Here is a 12308-nt window from a genome sequence, read left to right as displayed (position 1 = left end):
GCGTTCTTCGGCCTGGCGCTGGCGAAGCTTTGATTCGGGAGGTCGGACAGGCATCAGAATTGCATCTGTCTTTAGAAGCATGTGATCGGATGTTTTCTTAGGTCTCGTTCTCAGCTGTGTCGACAGCTATATGCAGCAGTGTTTCTTTACAGTGGATAAGGACTTGTGCCGATTCAAAGGCAGGCAGAGGCTTCCAGCCACAGGATTCTCGGGCATCCGTCTCTGTGGTTCTTGGAAAATACTTGTTCCTTTAGCATCTTTTTCCTCTAGGGTCATCGGAGCCCAGCAGGCTCTCCTTGGGTCCCTCCTTGGTCATCTCGTTCAGCATTCTCTTGGTCCTTGTGAGGACTTTCTTGTCTCAGAGAGTTTTATCTCCCTGTCATGTCTGCTCGTCTCACGTGTCACGGGTGTCTGGGGGTATTTGGTCTGGAGCTGCTCTGCCCTGGTGCCCAGCCCGGTTGTAGGTGTTTAAGGATAAGTCCTGGGCACTTGTAATCAGAGACTTGTAGTACAGGCTGTAGTTGGAGTCTAGGTGGTATTCTTATGTTGGCAGCAGGTGGTTGGAGCTGTGCAGTTACCCTGCAGCACTTTGACTTTTTTCCTAACTTTCTTTCAGATGCAGATGGATTGACCTCCTGGCAGAACGCCTGTCCCAGATGAGGGGGTTCCCCTGAGAAGGTCTGTCACGGTTTTACTTTGCAGCGGGGCTGGAAGCGGTCACTTTGTTACAGCTCTGCTCTTTGTATTTATTTCTAGGAAGTAAAGCTGGAAAGTAGCGGAGAAGGCAAAGCAGATAGAAGGTGAGCCTCGGTTGGTGGAGAGAAGCAGTTGTTCTTGTTGGGGTCGCAGTTTCTGCTATAACTTTAATCCCTTGGTTTTTTTTATTTTAGGTGGTCTACTTGCAAGATATCCCAGCCCAGGATGCTGGAGGACAGGTGGGTGCAAGCTGTGTGTGTTTTGGTGTTTATTTCCCTGGTTTGCTGCTAATCTTTAGTTCTCTAAGATAGAAGGAAAGAACCACATCACAAATCCCACCTTGTGGATCCTGACACGAATCGGTGTCACGGACAGGATTCTGAGAGACAGAAGGGGTTGCAGGTTTATCATGCAGTCATTATCAGGGGAAAGACGTTTCGCCTCAGCCGCCCCTAGCCTGCCACGTCGGTGAGCAGTGTCTAGAAAGCAAGGGAGGTGACTCGAATTTTTTGAAAACAGCACATGCCTCCGGGCAAAGCACCCCACACTTGTTTGAGGGCTCTGTCTTCAGAACTTTACAGGGGATCTTTGAGTATGAGAAGTGGGACTGAGAGGTTTTTCTGTTTAAAGTCCCTGGTTTGCTGCTAATCTTTAGTTCTCTAAGATAGAAGGAAAGAACCACATCACAAATCCCACCTTGTGGATCCTGACACGAATCGGTGTCACGGACAGGATTCTGAGAGACAGAAGGGGTTGCAGGTTTATCGTGCAGTCATTATCAGGGGAAAGACGTTTCGCCTCAGCCGCCCCTAGCCTGCCACGCCGGTGAGCAGTGTCTAGAAAGCAAGGGAGGTGACTCGAATTTTTTGAAAACAGCACATGCCTCAGGGCAAAGCACCCCACACTCATTTGAGGGCTCTGTCTTCAGAACTTTACAGGGGATCTTTGAGTATGAGAAGTGGGACTGAGAGGTTTTTCTGTTTAAAGTCCCTGGTTTGCTGCTAATCTTTAGTTCTCTGAGATAGAAGGAAAGAACCACATCACAAATCCCACCTTGTGGATCCTGACACGAATCGGTGTCACGGACAGGATTCTGAGAGACAGAAGGGGTTGCAGGTTTATCGTGCAGTCATTATCAGGGGAAAGACGTTTCGCCTCAGCCGCCCCTAGCCTGCCACGTCGGTGAGCAGTGTCTAGAAAGCAAGGGAGGTGACTCGAATTTTTTGAAAACAGCACATGCCTCCAGGCAAAGCACCCCACACTCATTTGAGGGCTCTGTCTTCAGAACTTTACAGGGGATCTTTGAGTATGAGAAGTGGGACTGAGAGGTTTTTCTGTTTAAAGTCCCTGGTTTGCTGCTAATCTTTAGTTCTCTAAGATAGAAGGAAAGAACCACATCACAAATCCCACCTTGTGGATCCTGACACGAATCGGTGTCACGGACAGGATTCTGAGAGACAGAAGGGGTTGCAGGTTTATCGTGCAGTCATTATCAGGGGAAAGATGTTTCACCTCAGCCGCCCCTAGCCTGCCATGTCGGTGAGCAGTGTCTAGAAAGCAAGGGAGGTGACTCGAATTTTTTGAAAACAGCACATGCCTCCGGGCAAAGCACCCCACACTCGTTTGAGGGCTCTGTCTTCAGAACTTTACAGGGGATCTTTGAGTATGAGAAGTGGGACTGAGAGGTTTTTCTTCTGTTTCAGTCCCTGGTTGGCTGACAAGCTTTTGTAGTCCAAGATGGAATAAAGGAACCACATTGGGAATTCCACCTTGTGCATTGTGACAGTAACTCAGTGCTTTTTTCTTTTCTGTCTTTGCAGGAGTCGGTGTTGCCCTGAGCCCGGCCAGGAGCAGAGATGAGCAGGTGAGTTGGCATTTTGAAGTTAAGTTAGAGGACAGGGCTGTAGTGGGATAGGCCCCTCTGAAGCCAAGGGAGAGGGTTTCTTTGCAAGCTCCCCAGAGCTTTTGCCGGGCAGGGCATTTCCAATCCATCTTCTCGTTCTCTCACATTTCACGTCATCGGCCATCTCAGCCTCTTGACGTCGTCGTGGATTTTTTCGTCCGAGGAACCGGCCTTCGCATCCGCAGTTATCGCCACGTTCACCCGGCAGACATCGCCTGCGACTGCCTTGTATTGTGCCTGCCTCTGTAAAACTAACTGCATTGTGCCTGCCTCTGTAACTTAACTGAACTTTAACTGCGTTGTGCCTGCCTCTGTAACTTAACTCTAACTGCGTTGTGCCTGCCTCTGTAAAACTAACTGCGTTGTGCCTGCCTCTGTAACTTAACTGAACTTTAACTGCGTTGTGCCTGCCTCTGTAACTTAACTCTAACTGCGTTGTGCCTGCCTCTGTAAAACTAACTGCATTGTGCCTGCCTCTGTAACTTAACTTTAACTGCGTTGTGCCTGCCTCTGTAACTTAACTGAACTTTAACTGCGTTGTGCCTGCCTCTGTAACTTAACTCTAACTGCGTTGTGCCTGCCTCTGTAAAACTAACTGCATTGTGCCTGCCTCTGTAACTTAACTGAACTTTAACTGCGTTGTGCCTGCCTCTGTAACTTAACTTAACTTAACTTTAACTGCGTTGTGCCTGCCTCTGTAACTTAACTTAACTTAACTTTAGCTGCGTTGTGCCTGCCTCTGTAACTTAACTTAACTTAACTTTAGCTGCGTTGTGCCTGCCTCTGTAACTTAACTTAACTTAACTTTAACTGCGTTGTGCCTGCCTCTGTAACTTAACTTAACTTAACTTTAACTGCGTTGTGCCTGCCTCTGTAACTTAACTTAACTTAACTTTAACTGCGTTGTGCCTGCCTCTGTAACTTAACTTTACTGCATTGGTTTGGAGCTGCCCTGCCCTGGCACATAGTTAGAGTTAGGTGGAACAATTATAAAAGGTTACAGTTCCTCTTTTCTATCAGGTTTTTGTGTAGAAAATATGTGGGCCTAGAGGGTGGTTGAGTCATAGCTACCATAGAATTCCTCACTGACCACATTGTGTTGTCTTGCAGGTCTCTGATGCCTATTTTCTGAGGATCTACCGTTTGATGTTGAGAAGCAGCAGTGAGAAGATATCTGAGGGCATTTTGTTCAGCAGAGTGTTTTAAATAAGGGTTGTGGTCACTGTGCGAGTTAGTCTGCTGCTGTATGTCAGAGTGTGTCTGTCTGTGAGAGTTGGTGGTTCTGGGTCTGCTTGTGTGCATGTGTGTCGAGTGGTTCTAACCTGGTATGTATGGCTTTTGCTTTTCAGGACTTGCAATTCACTTTTAACTTTAGAATAAAAAATCCCCAGCTGGGGGGGTTTTTTTTTTTTCCCTCCCAGCTGGGGTTTTTTTTCCTCGGTCCCGGCCGGTCTGCGAGGCGACAGTCATCGCCAAAGTTTGGGCACGGACCGGCCCCGGACCGAGGTTTTCGTCAGGCAGGCTGAATTCGAGGCCCCCCGGGAACCGAGTTCCCGTGGGGTAGGAGGGGGGTGTGCGTTTGTGTCGAGTGGTTCTAACCTGGTATGTATGGCTTTTGCTTTTCAGGACTTGCAATTCACTTTTAACTTTAGAATAAAAAATCCCCAGCTGGGGGGGTTTTTTTTTTTTCCCTCCCAGCTGGGGTTTTTTTTCCTCGGTCCCGGCCGGTCTGCGAGGCGACAGTCATCGCCAAAGTTTGGGCACGGACCGGCCCCAGACCGAGGTTTTCGTCAGGCAGGCTGAATTCGAGGCCCCCCGGGAACCGAGTTCCCGTGGGGTAGGAGGGGGGTGTGCGTTTGTGTCGAGTGGTTCTAACCTGGTATGTATGGCTTTTGCTTTTCAGGACTTGCAATTCACTTTTAACTTTAGAATAAAAAATCCCCAGCTGGGGGGGTTTTTTTTTTTTCCCTCCCAGCTGGGGTTTTTTTTCCTCGGTCCCGGCCGGTCTGCGAGGCGACAGTCATCGCCAAAGTTTGGGCACGGACCGGCCCCGGACCGAGGTTTTCGTCAGGCAGGCTGAATTCAAGGCCCCCCGGGAACCGAGTTCCCGTGGGGTAGGAGGGGGGTGTGCGTTTGTGTCGAGTGGTTCTAACCTGGTATGTATGGCTTTTGCTTTTCAGGACTTGCAATTCACTTTTAACTTTAGAATAAAAAATCCCCAGCTGGGGGGGTTTTTTTTTTTTCCCTCCCAGCTGGGGTTTTTTTTCCTCGGTCCCGGCCGGTCTGCGAGGCGACAGTCATCGCCAAAGTTTGGGCACGGACCGGCCCCGGACCGAGGTTTTCGTCAGGCAGGCTGAATTCGAGGCCCCCCGGGAACCGAGTTCCCGTGGGGTAGGAGGGGGGTGTGCGTTTGTGTCGAGTGGTTCTAACCTGGTATGTATGGCTTTTGCTTTTCAGGACTTGCAATTCACTTTTAACTTTAGAATAAAAAATCCCCAGCTGGGGGGGTTTTTTTTTTTTCCCTCCCAGCTGGGGTTTTTTTTCCTCGGTCCCAGCCGGTCTGCGAGGCGACAGTCATCGCCAAAGTTTGGGCACGGACCGGCCCCGGACCGAGGTTTTCGTCAGGCAGGCTGAATTCGAGGCCCCCCGGGAACCGAGTTCCCGTGGGGTAGGAGGGGGGTGTGTATGGAGTGGTTCTAACCTGGTATGTATGGCTTTTGCTTTTCAGGACTTGCAATTCACTTTTAACTTTAGAATAAAAAATCCCCAGCTGGGGGGGTTTTTTTTTTTTCCCTCCCAGCTGGGGTTTTTTTTCCTCGGTCCCGGCCGGTCTGCGAGGCGACAGTCATCGCCAAAGTTTGGGCACGGACCGGCCCCGGACCGAGGTTTTCGTCAGGCAGGCTGAATTCGAGGCCCCCTGGGAACCGAGTTCCCGTGGGGTAGGAGGGGGGTGTGTATGGAGTGGTTCTAACCTGGTATGTATGGCTTTTGCTTTTCAGGACTTGCAATTCACTTTTAAATTTAGAATAAAAAATCCCCAGCTGGGGGGGTTTTTTTTTTTTCCCTCCCAGCTGGGGTTTTTTTTCCTCGGTCCCGGCCGGTCTGCCAGGCGACAGTCATCGCCAAAGTTTGGGCACGGACCGGGCCCGGACCGAGGTTTTCGTCAGGCAGGCTGGTTTTCAGGCTCCTGGGAACCATGTTCCCGAGGACCACCGACAGCAGGATTATAACGGGGCGGTGGAGAGGAGAGTGAAGGTGAGTATGTGTGCGAGCTGAAGCCGGCTTCTGTGGCGAATGAGTATTGTGTTTTCTGTGTGCTCCTTGTGGTTTGGCATAGCAGTAATAATGAAACAGCATGTATTGACCTTTTCAGAACTGTAGAAATAGTTATATTCTGTTAATACATATTTGGCTTGTATTGTTCTGTATTTGCATTTGCTGCTGTGTTTTGCTGTATTACTCTGTATGTGAATTAGGAATTTTTCAGTGTGTACATGGATTGTATTGTAATGTATTTGTCTCCAGTTTCTCTGTGTTTTGCTGTAGTGTAAATAAATTCAGTAAATAAAGGTGAATAAACTTTCATCCCCCTCCCCCCTCCCCCCCCCGGCTCTTGTGTTTTTGGTGTGGTGTAGTCATTATTTTCGTTCTATTTCTTGCTTTTCAATCTCTTTCTAACTTTCTCTAAGTCTCTGTCACTGTTGCTCACTCTATTTTTCTGTTTCTTTTCTCTCCAACTCTGTTTCCTTCCTCTCTAGCTCTGAGTTAGACAGAAAGAAACTGGACTCTATTCCTTTCCACCGTAACTCCGAGTTACAGTGAACAGGAATTGTCTCAGTTTCCTTTCTCTCTGCCTCTGAGTTAGACAGAAAAGAAATAGAGTCGGTTTCTCTCCACTCTCCCTCGGTTTCTTTTCTCTCCAACTCTGTTTCCTTCCTCTCTAGCTCTGAGTTAGACAGAAAGAAACTGGACTCTATTCCTTTCCACCGTAACTCCGAGTTACAGTGAACAGGAATTGTCTCAGTTTCCTTTCTCTCTGCCTCTGAGTTAGACAGAAAAGAAATAGAGTCGGTTTCTCTCCACTCTCCCTCGGTTTCTTTTCTCTCCAACTCTGTTTCCTTCCTCTCTAGCTCTGAGTTAGACAGAAAGAAACTGGACTCTATTCCTTTCCACTGTAACTCCGAGTTACAGTGAACAGGAATTGTCTCTGTTTCCTTTCTCTCTGCCTCTGAGTTAGATGGATAGGAAGTAGAGTTGGTTTCTCTCCACTGTCCCTCTCTTTCTTTTCACTTTGACTCTCTTTCCCTTTTCTCTGTGACTCTGACTCTGACTTGGACTTAGTTTCTTTTTGCTCCCCCTCTCTTTCCCTTTTCTCTGTGACTTTGACTTGGACTTAGTTTCTTTTTGCTCCCCCTCTCTTTCCCTTTTCTCTGTGACTTTGACTTGGACTTAGTTTCTTTTTGCTCCCCCTCTCTTTCCCTTTTCTCTGTGACTCTGACTTTGTTTCTCTTCACTCTCTCTCTATTTTCTTTCCCTCAAACTTTAACTCTTTTCTTTCCTCTTTAACTTCTTGTTTTGCTTTCTAGCTTCAAAGTTAAACTTAGAAAAAGCAGCAGTAGAACCTTTTGTGCTCCCGGGGAGTAAAAAAACAATTTAAATAAAAATTATAAAATACATACCACTTACTCCCCGGGAGCACAAAACCTTCTACTGCTGCACCAGACTTATAGTTTTTATTCTTTTTCTTTATAGTATATATACTATATAGGGGGCTCCGCCCCCTCCCACCTACACTACACATAGTCCCCACCCCTATCCCACCCTCACTCACTCCTGGCACACCACTGACCCTCCCCTAGCACTCACCCAAGCCCTGCACCCACCCCCCCTATGCACCCCCCATCCCCAAGCACCCACTCCCCCTATGCACCCCCCCATCCCCTAGCACCCACTCCCCCTATGCACCCCCCCATCCCCTAGCACCCACTCCCCCTATGCACCCCCCCATCCCCTAGCACCCACTCCCCCTATGCACCCCCCCATCCCCAAGCACCCACTCCCCCTATGCACCCCCCATCCCCAAGCACCCACTCCCCCTATGCACCCCCCCATCCCCTAGCACCCACTCCCCCTATGCACCCCCCCATCCCCAAGCACCCACTCCCCCTATGCACCCCCCATCCCCAAGCACCCACTCCCCCTATGCACCCCCCCATCCCCTAGCACCCACTCCCCCTATGCACCCCCCCATCCCCTAGCACCCACTCCCCCTATGCACCCCCCCATCCCCTAGCACCCACTCCCCCTATGCACCCCCCCATCCCCAAGCACCCACTCCCCCTATGCACCCCCCATCCCCAAGCACCCACTCCCCCTATGCACCCCCCCATCCCCTAGCACCCACTCCCCCTATGCACCCCCCCATCCCCAAGCACCCACTCCCCCTATGCACCCCCCATCGCCAAGCACCCACTCCCCCTATGCACCCCCCATTCCCAAGCACCCACCCCTACTGCACACCCCCCCATCCCCTAGCCCCCACCCCTACTGTACACCCCCCCATCCCCAAGCACCCACCCTAACTATACACCTCCCCATCCCCTAGCACCCACCCCCCAAGCACACCCCCATCCCCAAGCACCCACTCCCCCTATGCACCCCCCATCCCCAAGCACCCACTCCCCCTATGCACCCCCCCATCCCCTAGCACCCACTCCCCCTATGCACCCCCCCATCCCCAAGCACCCACTCCCCCTATGCACCCCCCCATCCCCAAGCACCCACTCCCCCTATGCACCCCCCCATCCCCTAGCACCCACTCCCCCTATGCACCCCCCCATCCCCTAGCACCCACTCCCCCTATGCACCCCCCCATCCCCAAGCACCCACTCCCCCTATGCACCCCCCATCGCCAAGCACCCACTCCCCCTATGCACCCCCCCATCCCCTAGCACCCACTCCCCCTATGCACCCCCCCATCGCCTAGCACCCACCCCCCCTATGCACACCCCCCCATCCCCTAGCCCCCACCCCTGAAGCACACCCCAGCCCCAAACACAGCCTGCCACCCCAGCACCCCCACTCCCAACACGCCAGCAAAAACGGGAGCCCCCCCCAATCAACACAACACCCACCAGAACACCACCCCTCAACCCCACCAGAGCCCCCGAGCCGCCCATCACGCCACACCACCCCCCGGCGCCGCTCCGCCCCTCGGGCCCGCCCCAGAACCGTCGATCACACCGCCCCGCCCCCGGCACCGCCCCCCGGAACCGCCCCCACGCCGTCAGTCACACAGCCCCGCCCCGCGGCCCCGCCCCCGGCACCACCCCCGCGCCGTCCATCACGCGGCCCCGCCCCTCAGGACCGCCCCACGCCGTCCGTCACTGAGCCCCGCCCCCCGGCACCACCCCCGAGCCGCCCATCACGTCTCCCCGCCCCCCGGCACCGCCCCCGAGCCGCCCGTCGCGCCGCCCCGCCCCTCGAGACCGCCCCACAGCTGTCCGTCAAGGCGCTCCGCCCCGATGACATCACACGACCGCCATTTTGTAAAAAAATATCAACATTATGATTTTTAATAAAATACATACAAAAACACGATAAAACGACACGGTAACACAAGCACCACACCCCGCACACACGCCGCCGACCCCGCCACGCCAAAAAATCGGTCCCGAAGCCGCAGAAAAAGTCGCGATCACCGTCGCCCCCCCCAAGCGCCGCGCCGCCGCGGGAGCGCCCCGGGCCGACCCGGAACGACCCTCCGGCGCGCGCCAGCGCGCCGGAGAGTCGTTCCGGGCCGGCTCGGGGCGCTCCCCGCGGCGGCGCGGCGCCGGTAAAACCCTCGGCACGGGCGCCGCCATCTTGACCGGAAGTGCGTCACCGGCACCCCGGCAACCGCCCGGAACTGCCCTCCTGGCCGCCCCGCCCACCGGTACCGCCCCCGAGCCGTCCGTCACGCCGCCCCGCCCCCCGGCACCGCCCCCCCGCCTGCCGGTCAAGGCGCTCCGCCCCGATGACATCACACGGCCGCCATTTTGTAAAAAAATATAAACATTAACATTTTTAATAAAATAGGTCCAGAAACACGACAAAAACACACCGTAACACAAGCACCACACCCCGCACACAAGCCGCCGACCCCGCCGCGCCAAAAAACCCGTCCCGAAGCCCCTGAAACAATCCCGACCATCATCACACCCCCAAGCGCCGCGCGGGCCGCGGGAGCACCCGGCGCCGACGCGGAACGACCCTCCGGCGCGCGCCAGCGCGCCGGAGGGTCGTTCCGCGTCCGCGCGGGGCGCTCCCGCGGCCGCGCGGCTCCGGTAAACCCCCCGGCACGGGCGCCGCCATTTTGACCGGAAGCGCGTCACCGGCACCCCGGCACCCGCCCGGAAGCCCCCACGGCGCATGCGCGGCGCCATTTTGTCCCGGAAAAAAATCAAATCGAGAATCCCAAATCCCGGCGCCGAGAAGCGCGAGAAAAACGGCACCGAATGCCGCGCGGCAGCGCAGCATTCGGTGCCGTTTTTCTCGCGCTTCTCGGCGCCCCGTTTCAAAGCCACACACAAGCACGACACTACAATTATGCATAACCACATGGGCGCGGCCATTTTGAACCGGAAATATAGGGCGCGGCCATTTTGAACCGGAAATATAGGGCGCGGCCATGTTTTTGCCGGAAATACAGGGCGCGGCCATGTTTTTGCCGGAAATACATGGGCGCGGCCATTTTGAACCGGAAATTGATGGGCGCCGCCATGTTTTTGCCGGAAATACAGGGCGCGGCCATTTTGAACCGGAAATATAGGGCGCGGCCATGTTTTTGCCGGAAATACATCGGCGCCGCCATGTTTTTGCCGGAAATACATGGGGGCCGCCATGTTTTTGCCGGAAATACACGGCGCGGCCATGTTTTTGCCGGAAACTGATGGGCGACGCCATGTTTTCGCCGGAAATACTTAGCAGCCGCCATATTTAATCTCAAATTCAAAGCTACAGCTCCAGAGTCGAGTTCCAGGTTGCAGTTCCAGGCTCAAGTTCCAGGTTATGGTTCTAGGTCAGGGTTCTAGGTAACGGTTCTAGGTAACGGTTCTAGATCAGGTTCTAGATCACGTTCTAGATCACGTTCTAGATCAGGTTCTAGATCACGTTCTAGATCGGGTTCTAGATCGGGTTCTAGATCGGGTTCTAGATCGGGTTCTAGATTTCAGTTTCGGTTTCACTTTCAGTTTCAGTTTCGGTTTCACTTTCGGTTTCAGTTTCACTTTCACTTTCGGTTTCAGTTTCGGTTTCACTTTCGGTTTCAGTTTCACTTTCAGTTTCACTTTCGGTTTCAGTTTCACTTTCAGTTTCGGTTTCACTTTCAGTTTCACTTTCGGTTTCGGTTTCACTTTCACTTTCAGTTTCAGTTTCAGTTTCACTTTCAGTTTCGGTTTCACTTTCGGTTTCAGTTTCACTTTCACTTTCGGTTTCAGTTTCGGTTTCACTTTCGGTTTCAGTTTCACTTTCGGTTTCGGTTTCACTTTCACTTTCAGTTTCACTTTCGGTTTCACTTTCACTTTCGGTTTCACTTTCACTTTCACTTTCACTTTCGGTTTCACTTTCACTTTCGGTTTCACTTTCACTTTCACTTTCACTTTCACTTTCGGTTTCGGTTTCGGTTTCGGTTTCGGTTAGGGTTAGGGTTAGGGTTAGGGTTAGGGTTAGGGGTTAGGGTTAGGGTTAGGGTTAGGGTTAGGGTTAGGGTTAGGGTTAGGGTTAGGGTTAGGGTTAGGGTTAGGGTTAGGGTTAGGGTTAGGGTTAGGGTTAGGGTTAGGGTTAGGGTTAGGGTTTAGGGTTAGGGTTAGGGTTAGGGTTAGGGTTAGGGTTAGGGTTAGGGTTAGGGTTAGGGTTAGGGTTAGGGTTAGGGTTAGGGTTAGGGTTAGGGTTAGGGTTAGGGTTAGGGTTAGGGTTAGGGTTAGGGTTAGGGTTAGGGTTAGGGGTTAGGGTTAGGGTTAGGGTTAGGGTTAGGGTTAGGGTTAGGGTTAGGGTTAGGGTTAGGGTTAGGGTTAGGGTTAGGGTTAGGGTTAGGGTTAGGGTTAGGGTTAGGGTTAGGGTTAGGGTTAGGGTTAGGGTTAGGGTTAGGGTTAGGGTTAGGGTTAGGGTTAGGGTTAGGGTTAGGGTTAGGGTTAGGGTTAGGGTTAGGGTTAGGGTTAGGGTTAGGGTTAGGGTTAGGTTAGGGTTAGGGTTAGGGTTAGGGTTAGGGTTAGGTTAGGGTTAGGGTTAGGGTTAGGGTTAGGGTTAGGGTTAGGGTTAGGGTTAGGGTTAGGGTTAGGGTTAGGGTTAGGGTTAGGGTTAGGGTTAGGGTTAGGGTTAGGGTTAGGGTTAGGGTTAGGGTTAGGGTTAGGGTTAGGGTTAGGGTTAGGGTTAGGGTTAGGGTTAGGGTTAGGGTTAGGGTTAGGGTTAGGGTTAGGGTTAGGGTTAGGGTTAGGGTTAGGGTTAGGGTTAGGGGTTAGGGTTAGGGTTAGGGTTAGGGTTAGGGTTAGGGTTAGGGTTAGGGTTAGGGTTAGGGTTAGGGTTAGGGGTTAGGGTTAGGGTAGGGTTAGGGTTAGGGTTAGGGTTAGGGTTAGGGTTCGGGTTAGGGTTAGGGTTAGGGGTTAGGGTTAGGGTTAGGGTTAGGGTTAGGGTTAGGGTTAGGGTTAGGGTTAGGGTTAGGGTTAGGGTTAGG

At 52.7% G+C, this 12308-nt stretch overlaps 1 long non-coding RNA gene across 1 annotated transcript; it reads left to right on the top strand.

Annotated features, from left to right (window-relative positions):
* The first annotated feature begins 593 nt into the window (after nt 1–593).
* Nucleotides 594–4003, top strand: LOC147651786 (uncharacterized). The gene is made up of 5 exons (XR_015289748.1): nt 594–678; nt 757–800; nt 891–935; nt 2517–2560; nt 3710–4003. It is a non-coding gene; the product is annotated as an uncharacterized LOC147651786 (long non-coding RNA).
* Nucleotides 4004–12308: the final 8305 nt, after the last annotated feature.

This window comes from Cyanistes caeruleus, chromosome 8, assembly GCF_971803275.1.
Source record: "Cyanistes caeruleus chromosome 8, bCyaCae1.hap1.1, whole genome shotgun sequence".
Lineage (NCBI taxonomy): Eukaryota > Metazoa > Chordata > Aves > Passeriformes > Paridae > Cyanistes > Cyanistes caeruleus.
Note: the sequence above shows the minus strand (reverse complement) of the source record. Positions and strands in the feature narration are given on the sequence as shown.